This window comes from Dermacentor silvarum, chromosome 8 (genome assembly GCF_013339745.2).
Source record: "Dermacentor silvarum isolate Dsil-2018 chromosome 8, BIME_Dsil_1.4, whole genome shotgun sequence".
NCBI lineage: Eukaryota > Metazoa > Arthropoda > Arachnida > Ixodida > Ixodidae > Dermacentor > Dermacentor silvarum.
The window spans coordinates 89,505,792-89,518,849 of NC_051161.1; the positions used below are offsets into that span (position 1 = coordinate 89,505,792).

The 13,058-nt window shown below is 48.1% G+C and overlaps 1 pseudogene; it reads left to right on the plus strand.

Annotated features, from left to right (window-relative positions):
- The window catches only part of LOC119462265 (antifreeze protein Maxi-like), a 39,671-nt pseudogene extending 35,738 nt beyond the window's left edge, over nucleotides 1-3,933 (plus strand).
- The last annotated feature ends 9,125 nt before the right edge of the window (nucleotides 3,934-13,058 follow it).

The window sequence follows — 13,058 nt, forward strand, 5'->3', positions numbered from 1 at the left end:
ATTGCGATGAAAAACGGTTATTGTGTATCAAGTTCACTGGGGATGGAAACTACCCTTGTAAATACTCGTGCGTGTGTGAGAGATTTTATTGACTGGAAAGAGAGAGAGGAAGTACTTATGTGAGCATGGAGGCATGGAGGCTGTGCTACAGTGGCGTATAAGCAGAGGAGATATTTAGCGTTGCAAACATCTCCAGAAATTCTTGGGCTATTCCCTTAATTGAGTATACCAGATGTAGGCGCCGCCCTGGAACCCCCCCCCCCCCCCCCCCCCTCCGAATATAAAATTCTTGTCGCGTCACTGCCTCACTACGTGTACCTGAATGATCAATATGAAAGGGAACACCCAACTTGCACTACTCTTCATTCATTCCGTGAAGTGAAAAAGTATTCCGTGATATCCTTGAACAATAGAGCGTTACACTTCGCACAAATACTTCTTCAGTGACCATCGTTTAAATATGGATTACGTATTCCCTCTTATATTAACGCCCTCATGTATGATTGGTATATGCAGGAACACGATGTTGTGAGCAATCAAAGCCTTAAGGGAGACGTACAAATGCGGCCGTAATCATTTCCGTCGAAAACGCAACCTCGCGCCGACGTCTTATAACGCCTCAATAGTCACGGCGCAAAAAAAAAAAAAAAGAAAGAAAGATACGGGAAAGAAGATAAATGTTTCTGTTGTCATGCACTAAATAAGTATCTTAAGCTTTCACTTGCTTCGGAATATGAGACGGGGCGTCATTGTCTTCAGAGGTCAGGCATCATGTAACATCCATCTCGCCAAAAGCCTATACTCAGCCCTCATCTGAGTAGCTGTTGGTGGTGCGTTCTATGTAAATACGGCAGCATTCAACTACCCGATTTACCTTAACTGTTTTAACGCAGTCTGTCAACTGTAACAATTGCGAATCATGGATCGCCCCCAAATGATTGTAACTTCAGGCGCCACACACCGGGCAAGCACTGCCGTTATTGCCCCCTATCGCAAACCTTCACATCGAAGGTCGCAATCGATGAGCGATGCAAAAACGCGTGCTAGAGTTCTAGATTGCTGTGCTACAGTGCTAAGGTACCGCTACACTTGTTGAACATAACACATCTGCTCCACAAGCTGCGATTGTACTATTTGCATTCACGTGCTGCGTGTGATCATTATCACCTCGGTCTTTTAGCCTCCCTCGCCTCACCTCTAGGCACCCTCCGTTTGCTCCTCGGGCTTTCAGCTCTTCCTTACATTTTCTTTTTCGTTGCTTTTTGTAACAGTTGAGGAACGTGCAGGGAAAAGACACATATTTGGTAATGTGCGTATACGCTTCATGTTGTACGCTGCTCAGTAACGTTCTAACAGATGCTGCACTTGTCTTCTGTGTCCGCAAACGTATGCTATATTGCGTTTACAAACGGAATCGGTGTGCTGAACTTTTCAGACACTGAAAGTTATTAAAAGCTCGGAGTAGCACACAGCAGAGATAGCCAAAATACAGCAAAATGATAAAAAGTCGGAAGTCTCTCCGCAGAAGCTATACTGAGGAAGATAACCTATAAAGGTCGTCGGTAGGAAGCACATAATTGTCATCTGTCTCGTTGCTGACTTCATCGCAAGAGAATTGAGACAGAGAGAGAGGGAGAGGGTATTTTGATGAAGGCGGAGGGGTTTCGCCGTCGCGTTTCGCCCGAAAGGCGAAGCATCAATTGCAACAGCAAATTTGTAGAGAGCTATACTGTATAGATAGTAGTTTTATCTGCTGTATAAACTTGGACACATTCGCTTACTAACTGAATTAACAAGCATGGTGTCCGCGCACAAGCAAGCATGAATAGATCCCACTCGACCACCGCAAACAACCACTGTCAAAACGCTGGCGTGAGCAAGCGCAGCACCACCAGCGAGCGAAGGTTCGTGCGGTCTATCACTTCAACAGAAACTGAGCGGCGAACGCACAGCGAATACAAAGCAATGAGCCGTCTGCAGATCGCTTTCAAGATACGGTGCGGGAAACCGCCCGCAGCGGCGCAAAGTAAAAGTATGCAGTTGCGGGCAAAGTAGAAGCCGCAACCCCTCCCTCCCGCACTGCCTTCCCGCTTTCCTCCTTTCGCGTGCGAGACTGAGTCGCCAGTTCCCCTTGCGCCGGCGGTGCCGCAGCACAACGTCGCCCCCCCCCTTCCTCCCTCCCATCCCCCCCACGGCCTTTCGTGCGACGGTCGCGTTTGCTCTCCGCCATGCGTTTGCTCTCCGTGAGCGAATTTTATCGTCCTTGGACTTTGCACGGAACCTCACGGTGACGGCGACGCCGACGACCGAAATCCGCTTGGAGTGTCCATATAATACTATCGCAATAATAAAACGAAAGTATTGAAATATTTTTGACAGGTGATCCCCGGAAATACCAGAAAGCGGGCCGCCTCGCTTCTATACCGCATGTTTCTTGCACTGCACGAGTCAGGGTTCATGTACATCGCGTTTCGCTGGGCTTGTCTTCCACGTAAGGCCAGCATGCGCCTCGAGCAGAGAGGGTTCGCGCAAATATGTTTAGAGCACATGCATAGCGCCTCCCGTACTTTCACAATGCTTGCACAGTCACACCGAAATTAGCGGGAGCCAATGGTCCGGTGTGGCGACACCACATTCTCACACATTGGATAATTTACGCACAGCTTTCGTCGTGGGCTTCTCGCGCTGCCTGGCTTCCGCAAGCGGAAGCGCTACGCACTACAGAGGCAAATGTTGAAAAAAGGTGGTCGTTACCCGAACCATGGTGCATAAAGCAGCCTATGGGAACTGAACCTCTTCTAAGTAGTGCCTTCGATTTCAGCGGAATTGAATCAAGACCCAATAAGAAGAAATAAAAAAAACGTACACGCGGGATATCGGAGTTCTCTCTTCGATTCGGATAGCCAGATCGAGCTACTTTCTGGCGAAGTGGCTACTGTCGATCTGTTAGCTGCGAAAATTCCAGTTCCTCTGCATTTTTGGCTACTTTCGTACCCTTCTAACACGTCAGTTACTAGCAGCAGTGTATACCGTAAAACTGCGGCAGCAGTGAGATTGTGCCGAAAACTTCGTTTTTCGCACTAAGACCGTAACATACTTACTCAGCAACACAATATATTTCTGTATTTCGAAACGCGTTAGATGGCAAATGCCAAGTCATCGTTCGAACCAATACACAACGTTCGATACCTGCATTGAGCAGCGGTGAGTGTGGGTTACTGTTTGGTGACAACTCGGTAGACGTGCATCTACTTTCCAATTGTCTACTGGTTTCGATCTCTTGTCTAGTTTAGCTATAGTGAGTGAGTGAAACAACTTTATTGAAACCAGCGATTTGAGGCCTAGGCCTAGCTCTAGAATACTTTTGAGCATTTCATGACCAGTGTTCAAATCTGGAGTCCGGCAACCCTGACATGGACAAACCCTTGGCGCCATATTAAACGAACGCTGTCCACACCACGGCGCGGGCGGCGGCACTATACGAACACCTGCGGACGCGGAACGGCCGGCCGAGGCAAGACAAGGGCGGAATGAACAGGGAGCGGGAGGACGTGAGGAGGGAGGTGGCGGCGGCGTCCAGGGCGTGTCAGCGAACTCGGTGGCACGTGCTGTTATACCGCCAGCACGGACAAGCAGGCACCAGCGAACGGCGCGGCAGCGCGGAAACCCGCCGGACAGGTTTTCTTCCCCGGGCCGGGCAGGGCCGACACTGAGACAGGTGTGTTGTTGTTTTTCCTTTGCCTCCACAAGGGCCGCTCTCCGCAGCGGCAACAGAAGAGGTGCGCGGCCGAGACGACGAGGCTGCTTCCTGGCGTAGCTTCGGGCCGAAGCCACGCTGCTGTCGGCGCCGAGCATAGCGCTTCGCACACGAACGGGGGAGGGGGGCAAGACCGCTCGCCAGTGAATGCAGTTCCGTACGTGGTGCCCACATAGGGACCAGTGGCGTAGCCAGGAGGTGGCACACCGGGAGTGGTCCCCCTCCCCCCCCCCCCCCCCCCCGAAATTTCTCTGTTAGTATGCGGTCGGCTCCGCCCCTCCTCCCTCGTCGTCATTCTCCCCGTCTCCGGCGAAGTGCGTGCCCCCCTCCCTTCTTTTTTTCGAAAAATATTTCTGGCTAGGCCACTGATAGGGCCTTATGCTATAACAGACAGTTACAAATAGAAGACTTGGAGCGCTATAAGCACACAGGACGTAGAAAAGGAACACACACCACACACGCTCTTACAGTCACGATGGTCATGTGCCAGATCGGCACATAGACTAGCTCCATGGCTGTTAACAAGAAACCCAAGACTTCGCTAGCGCGCATGCTCACGGGCAGAATAAAAAAAAAGACACACTTTTTGCCATTTCTACGTCATGCCACTTCGATACGCGACCACCATAATCGGCGGCTTATCTTGTTTTTCTGTACGACGACAAAAACGTTCAGGGCCAGTAGAACCACGCGGCCGCCAGAACCAGCAGGTTCGCGGTAGGCCACGGTAGGTCATCTTTATGTCTCTGATTAACCTCTTTGCTGTTGATGCACCCTTTCTCTCTCAGCGCTCTACTTCGTCGGCACTTTCATTTGCCAGCTGATACAGAAACGGCTCTGCAGCCACAGAAATTTGATTGTGTGCTCATTTAGAACAGCGTGGTGATAAGATTAACTTATTTCGGATCAGTCGTCCGTGAGGGCCGTGATGCAGGGCTGACTGTAGTGTTTGTTTGAAGGGCTACCTTAAAAACAAGCAATATGACCCATCAGTAAGGTGGCTGTTGACGGACCTAAAGTCCCTATATAAGAAAAGTACCGCCATCCTTTGATAAACGCCGCTTCTCTCTCTCCTGTATCTCCGATTGGACGTTGATAGCGCGCGCTTTTCACTTCTTTATATTTTCTTTTTTTCCGCCTCAGAGCCATGTTGAAAGTCCTCTGCGCAGCCGCAGTCGCCGGCGGCGGCGGCGGCGCGCGCCCGGCCTGAAAGCTTCAACGCGGACTTTCTAGGTGCGCCACCGTCGACTTGGCTTTCGCAAGCAAAAAGTAAATAAAAAAGCAAGCGCTTTAGGAGAGGAGGCGGCGGAGGAAAGAGTAGATGGCGGTACTTTTCTTATATAGGGACTTTAGACGGACCTAGCCAGAACCTATGAAGCCACAAGTTCCAATCCTGTCGATGTTGTCGCATGGGAGAACACGAACTTGATCGGCGCCGACCTTGCTGGGATGACCATCGCAGCACCGGGCGAGTTGGTTGCGATGGCAGAACCATGTCGTTCGCACACAGTCCGAGTCACGACTGATACAAGTACAGAAAATGGGTGTACTTCAGGGCTACCTGCAGAAAGCCGGCCTGCTTGCGAACCTCCTTTTAGCAGAGGAGGAGAGAGGGAAAGCAAGCAGAGTGAAGGTATAGGGAGCTCACCCAGGTGAGCGTCTCGGTTTGCTACCCTTGATAGGAGTAAGGGAAAAACAGGCACAGCGTGTGCCTGCGCCATTGTCAAGCTGATGCAGCGCGTGGCTACTTCGCCTCCTTGCTCGTCGCGCACTATTAGGCACATCGAAATTCAGTGGAATGTGTCAACTCGCGACTGTACTTACTTGGCCCTTCATTGCTTCTTAATTCGACTGCCGCCTGGTCTGGCTCGGTGCGATGCGACTGTGATGTGCCGCTTGTTGCTGGGCGTAGATTTTACAATCGCCTACATTTCTCGAATCGGCCTTATGAACAGTGCCTCGGACAAGGTTAGTGGTTGCGACAAGACCACGGAACACATCTCTGTTACTGCCTCTGTGCGCTGCCGGCTGGACGACAGAGCGTTTTTAGGGGAAACAATATCAGGACCGTAGACTCGCTGTCATAATTCCAGAAAACCAACAGAGCCGAACTGCATTGAAAAAAAAATAAAAGGGAAAAAAGGTACCCTTACTATCATAGGTACCCTTACTATCCTTACTCTTGGGACCTCTTTGGGTCCCAGGTGTGACAAGGGTAGCTCAAGGGCACCTTACAGGTTCCGGAGCCCACCACCCGGAGTCCACAGGGGTATGCTTCATTGCGCTTGGACCCTTTCTGTACTATCACCAGGCTCGGTCCACATTTTTGCACACGCACACGAAAAGTGCACGGAAGCCTATCCATAAACAGCTTCGTTGCAAAATTAAAGCGTCAGGAGCAGGTCAAGGCACGGTTGAAGAAATGCAGGTAGGGTCTAAATGCTAAATTCTGCAGTTTGCTCAGAGTGTGCGCAGATCTGGGGGAACTTTTGTTGTTGGTGGTGGTGTTGTTGTACCTAATGTAATCAGCAATCAAATACCGAACCAAAAAAACGTACTGAGTGAAAAGGGATGGTAAGAGGTATATGAACTGAAACTGGCGACAGCTTCCTTTTGTGTCCTATTACGTCAGAGCCTTTGTAAATCACGTACGCAGGCGGCTTATTTCCTGTGCGCACATTTGTTAAAAGCAATAGTGAACCATCCGGGAGGTCGGGGCTAGTCCTTCGCAGCTAACAGCGTCACGCTATACCTTGCGTTTGTAAATGCTTTTTAAATGCCTCCCTCCAGGAAACGCTCGTCACCCTTGTCACTCATCGTGGCAGCTCTCCTAGAGGTGACGCGCCGTGTACGACGGGAAGCCGCTGCGCTTTGCGCCTTGTCAAAACTGCGAACGCCACCAAGCGAAGGGCGACAGTTCAAACAAAGGGCCTGGCGGTCGTTTGAACGAGAAACGGAACCACCATTCGACACACCAAGGGTATGCGCAAAGCACGCGGCCCAAGGTCTCGTCGCTTCCCGAATCGACTCTGCTCAACGGATGCGCGTCGTTAGTGACACGTCGAGTGGCGCAAAAGCAGTCACTCTCCTCGGTCAACGAAGAAAGTGATGGCGCTTGACAGGTGACAATGAGACAACAAGTGTGGACAGGAAATCGGATAATGCGAGCTAATGAAGCCTGTTCAACAGGTTTGTATAGTACTGCAGGCGGAAGGTAAAAACGAAAGCTTTCTTCTTTCTTTTTTTTTTTTTTTTTACTTTTCGGTTAAGCGATAGCCTTGATTTGGGTTCATAATCTCGGCATGCATGGTCTTCCTTGTTTTCGCCAGAATTTTGCGCTGCTCGTCGCTATTGAAGCCGGAGGACCGAAAAGTATTTGTTCGTGAAATTGAAGCTAAAATCTGATGGCCTGCACCGTGTAACTGCTAGGCAATCTAAGCTCTAGGTCATCACTTTCCAAATCAATCCATCAATAACTCAAACAATCAACCATTATATCGACAATGGATGTTATATAATATAGGTCCAGTGGCCCTTATGAACTGCTGACGACTCACAAATGTAACTTCCGGTAACATAACGGTTTTTACTGGGCACAGACAGACAATGTTAACGAGGCTTTTCAGTTTATGTCACTCCTTAAGATAAACTGAAAAGCATGTGTGTGGAATTATATGTGTGAGATATAAAGTGAAACGTCCGAAATATTAGGCGCCTGAAAAAACTAATTTAATGGAAATGTATCGTCGTGGTGGCCTTTATATACCCACGCTCTCAAATGTGTTAATGTCGCTCTTTAAGATTGGAACACTTGAGAGCGTTGGTAAATGCCACCACGACGAGACATTTCCATTAAATGAGTGTTCCAGACGCTTAAAACTGCGAACGAATAATTCCCTTTATATTTTACACATGTAATTCGAGCCAATTTCGCGCGTTACCTGCAGTGGAGTTAACGGAAACTGACTATGCAAGCGCTCGCGGTCTTCGTGTGTCCTTGTTGGCGCTTTAGACCGTGAATATTTACAAATACGAATTAACCCGGCAGCCCACTCTCCTATACTATCCGCTATCCCGGCCGGTGTGCGCCACTGCATAAATGTTATTTAACTGCAGTCCGCACCGCGTGATGGCACACTAGACTGTTAGCCCAGTACTAGACTATTAGGCACGCCAGAAGCGTTCCGGCTGCTGAGCCGTTTTGGCCACTGATTACTTGGCTAAACATACGGCTACGCGTTCACAGAACGGAGCGTGTTCTCTCCATCACCCCGTGCTCGTCGTCCATTACCTTCATCCCGTAACCTGTCATCTCGTTTTCCGCGTCTCCGTACTTGCTCTGCAGCTGCACAGACTGCTTCGAGTATTCTCGTAACATGCAGGTGACCTTGTGAGGATCGTTGCACACGCCGAGATTGTGTAAGGTCACACAGCCGGCCGGATGCCTGTTTGCCTGGAGAAAGTGATAATGGCGCCGGAGAGATACTACGACTAGTGCCATGTCTTTTTCTTTCTTCCTTTCTTTCTTTCTTTCTTCCTTCCTTCCTTCCTTTTCTTTCTTTCTTTCTTTCTTTCTTTCTTTCTTTCTTTCTTTCTTTCTTTTTTCTTTTTTTCTTTCTTTCTTTCTTTCTTTACACTTCGGAGAGTGGGCGGCTACCAAGAGTAAGCTTCCGAGACTGTGAGATAAGGCGACAGAGCTAGAAGCTTCGAACCGAAATTTTTTGAACTGGAGCAGACATTGAGGGTTCTAATGGTAAGACAGTCCCCCCCCCCCCCCTTTTTTTTTTTTTTGGCGTGTAGTATCATGGTCATGTGACTGCTTTTAGAATATGAAAATAGGTGCCAGTTCGAGGGTAATTCGAACTATAAAGACATATCCGACGTTTTTGGAGAGATCATCTTGAAGAGAACTTGAACAAGCATAACATTTATTTAATTCCATTTCATTGTTTCCAGCACATTACAGGTCAGGAGAAGGTACTACTAAAGACAGAAAATAATGCCTGGAAATGGTCCTACCACCCATGCACTGTTCAGCAATAGCGTGAACATTCTCTAAGAATTGTAAGAAATTCACGCAGCAGGATTACGAGCATATACGAAACAGACGTTGAAATGAAAGGTCAGTTGAGAACTGAAGCAGTGGTTTCAAAAAAATGTTTGTGCGTGTCCAATAGTTTCCACCGTGTCCTTTATTAGGCTAGAGCGGTTCTAACATGTCTTACCAGAAAGGCCAAACTTATACGAGTACACGCTAATCATCATACGAGTACAGCAGTTAAGCATCTGAGCCGCATTGTTTCATCGGCAAAGCTGCCATTCCACGACGCAAAGTGTCCATGTTGTTCTGGACCGGTGTGCTATTTAAAGATTAGTTGAGTCCACGTGACTAGTTTTTATTAAATTCATTTCTTGTTTATTCTGAATTCCTATCTCTCGAACGGAATAACTTTATATTATAGGCGAGTTCCTTCATTCTTGATGGAGGTTTTACAGCACGGCGTATAGAAGAGAACGCAACACCATACGACACGTGCAGTGCGAGACCTTTTGCATCACAAAATATATTCATAAAGTGCTTCCATTCATGCATGTTATTTCTCTCTCTCTCGCGCGCGCGCACGTGTGTGTGTGTGTGTGCGTGCGTGCGTGCGTGCGTGCGTGCGTGTGTGTGTGTGTGTGTGTGTGTGTGTGTGTGTGTGTGTGTGTGTGTGTGTGTGTGTGTGTGTGTGTGTGTGTGTGTGTGTGTGTGTGTGTGTGTGTGTGTGTGTGTGTGTGTGTGTGTGTGTGTGTGTGTGTGTGTGTGTGTGTGTGTGTGTGTGTGTGTGTGTGTGTGTGTGTGTGTGTGTCTTTCCCGTCACTGAAGTTACCACAGTTTTTACATGAAAAAAAAAAGAGCTTACGTTAGAAGGAAGGCGGCGTCCGCTTATATGAGGTGTTTGCATTCAATGCCGTGGCGATTAGGCAAGAGGCAAGCTTCGCCAGAATCTCTTTCCTCTCACGGCTGCTTGCTTGGCGGGAAACACAGACTTTGATCGAGAACCGGGCGTCATCGGTACGTGACTGCGTCCACGGCGTATTCTCCTTCAGTGCGCTTTGATGTATGTATGCATAGAGAAGCTAAGGAAAGAAGTGCAGTGCTGAGAAAATGAAAGGAAAAAGCAGGTACGTTGTAAGGAGCCACAATTATGCTAGCATATGCAAAATTGTGTTCCTGATGATGCGGCTTATTAGGGAGGTTCAGAAGAGGCCGGCGCCAACTTAACAGGCCACCTGCCTTGCGTTAAAGAAAGAAGAGTACGTGCCAGTGTGCCAGCTACAAATCCCCCCCCCCCTTTTTTTTTTACGATAAAGCTTGCAGTTCGCTTGGTTCCACTACATCTTATATAACATCACAGTGTAAAGCGTAATAATATAAACATTGCTTAAAAGCAGATGTCGGCTCGTCGACACTCGTCATGTGATACGAGAAGTATCAGTGCATAGGACAAAAAAAAAAAAAAGTTTCGGGAAGTTCTCCGAACAGCGTGAAATGACAGAGAAAGGTATAGAAAGGCATGGAAGTTCACCAGATGTATAGTTGTGGTTGGCTGCACTGCATTGGGGAAAGGGGTACGGGGATAAAAAGAGAAATAGGGTGGAAGGAGAGGGAACGAGAGAGGAGCACAAAGTAACACGCGTATCCCATACAACGGCAGTAGGTGACGGTCTTCATGCAGGCACTGAACAGCGCAAAAAAAAAAAAAAAAAAAAAAAAAACAGCCTTCTGCGCAGAGTTCCTTTACGAGTAGTGGCTTAGAACTTTATGTTCTAAGTCAGAGGACTTGTCCAGTCTATCCACCACTGTGCACATCACTGGCTTCTCGGCTCTATAGCGCAGGCAGGCACCGATAGGGTGTGCGAGTGTTTCCTCACAGATGCATGCGTCGCACGGCCATTCTAATGAGGAAGGCATTGGAGTTGGTAAGTGCGACGCCGAGCCTCAAACGGTACAGTAACCCGCCACGCGGTAGATGTAGCTGTAAATCCGGCCACAATAACACACGGGGAACAGTACGACAATGTTCTGAGCAATCTCCGACTGGATTGAATAGCAGAGTCCACTCATTCATACTACCTGCTTATGGACTTTACAAGAGTTGGGCGTATAGCTACTATTGTTTATGCGATGTTGATTTCATGCGGTTTGCCGCGACGCTTCTTCGCCCGTTGCCCCGCTCACTAACATTAACATGCGTGGGCGAAGTTTGGTAGAATTCAGCAATACATGCGTGGCTGCAAGGTACGGTGCTGAGAATCGGGGTGGTAGTCATAATTTCACCATTACCACATTGCTCGTCCCCCCCACCCCCCCCCAAAAAAATAATATATATATATATATATATATATATATATATAGATGTTGAGATGAATCTTCGCTGTGTTCTTTTTTCCAGCCATCAACAAGCAGCCAGCGCCATTGCCTGTCGTTAACATCTCTTTCTGAAGCTTGTTCATGTGCGAATAAATTGTGGAGTTTTACGTGCCAAAACCTCGATATAAATTTGAGGAACGCCGTAGGGGGGGGACTCCGGATTAATTTTCACCGCTTCGGGCTCTTTAACGCGCACCCAATGCACGACACACGGGTGTTCTTGCATTTCGCCCCCATCGACGTGCAGCCGCCGCGGCTGGGATTTGATCCCGCGCCCTGTTCATGTGCTATAAGCAAAAGGCTCGATATGTCGGAGGCCAGCCATATTGACGGCCGGTAAACCTAATAAAGCGAGACATAAGTTGAGGTGTATTAGCAAATTGCGCTCCTCAAATACCGAAAGAGCCTCTCTTAACGCGACAAGATGCTGGAGCCAGATAACAAGCAAAAAAGCAAAAGAATGATGGCGCTGCTTAGACGTTTTCGCACCAGCCCGCCGTAGCGTCATTGAATTTGGCGGCGTCTAATCGGACTTAGTTAATTAGTTAAATTTTTGTCGCTTAAGATTGACTGCATTGTATTCTAAAGGAGCCCCACTGAACGTACCAAATTTGTGATAATTTTCACCGTGCCACAGCGATCCAAACACAAGAAAAATACTTCGAAATCCGTAAGGGTCTCGGCGCAAAATTAGGAAAAAGAAAAATTGAGGCCTTGATTTTACCTTATGATAAACCTAGTAAAGCCAAATTAGCGAAAACAGTGTTTTCAAATGATACTTTATCAGCCTAAATCAATTTATAGTGGTTTTTTTTTCATTCTCTATTTAAGGTAGATACAGCCGAGGTAAACACAAGTGTGTGTGCGTGTGTGTGTATTTGTGTTTCGTGTATTTAAAATTACATTAAATTAAAAAGAAGCACCCTCGCACATTGCGAGCGCACACACTAATTATAATTCGCCAGCATATTCAATAGCTAGGGATGCATCACCCGCATTAGGCTGTGGCGATGCATGGTTTCGATTCCAGACCGCGGCGTCCGCATTTATATGAAGGCGATAATGCAAACAAAAAAATGTTTGTGAATTTCAATTTAGGTGTATGTTAAGTAATTCGATGTGGTCAAATTTAATCCGGAGTCCTTGAATACGGCGTGCCTCATAATTATATTACCTGCTTCGGCACGTAAGAACTCGTAATTTAATTTTTATTTAGTGTCTATGAGCAGCAAGAAAAGCCTCTTGTAACCAAGGAGGTTTAAAAAAATTGTATTTTTTTAAAAACCTCCTTGCTTGTAACGCGATAGCGTTTCAGGGCCGCGTGTCGCAGAAAATCCGGCGTCGGCAACCGGCGTGTGATCGCGGGTGGCGGAGCACATCATCCAACCACATAGACCGCGCAGGCCCTCCACGTGGTGCAAGGTTTTGGTGAACAAAAATTGAATTTCTCACAGTGAAATCCGTCAGAAAAATGGTAAAGTACGACTTTACCATTCGGCGGCGTGTTCGCCGTCGGATTGTAATTTGAGTGTACGAGAAAACCTAATTCTGCTACAAGGAAACTCAAACATTTTTACCAGACCTGCGCGCGTCGGGGCAATAGCAAACAATTAATAAAATAATAAAAAAATTACACCATCTTCCCGTAGGGGAACCCTGAGTAGTATGCGAAGCAGCCATGGGGTCGAGTCAAGTTCCCATTAGTTTTCACATCGGCCTGTCGCCGCTGCTGTTTCGTGGCAGCGGCTGGGGCCCTCTTCTCCGCGGCGCTGTCCACGGCGCTGACACTGGCGTTCACGCTGGCGCTGTCCGTGGCACTCATCGCGGCGTTGCGGGAGGAGAATGAGAAGCGGAGCGCGCGCGCGCGTCATTATACCGCGAGCTACA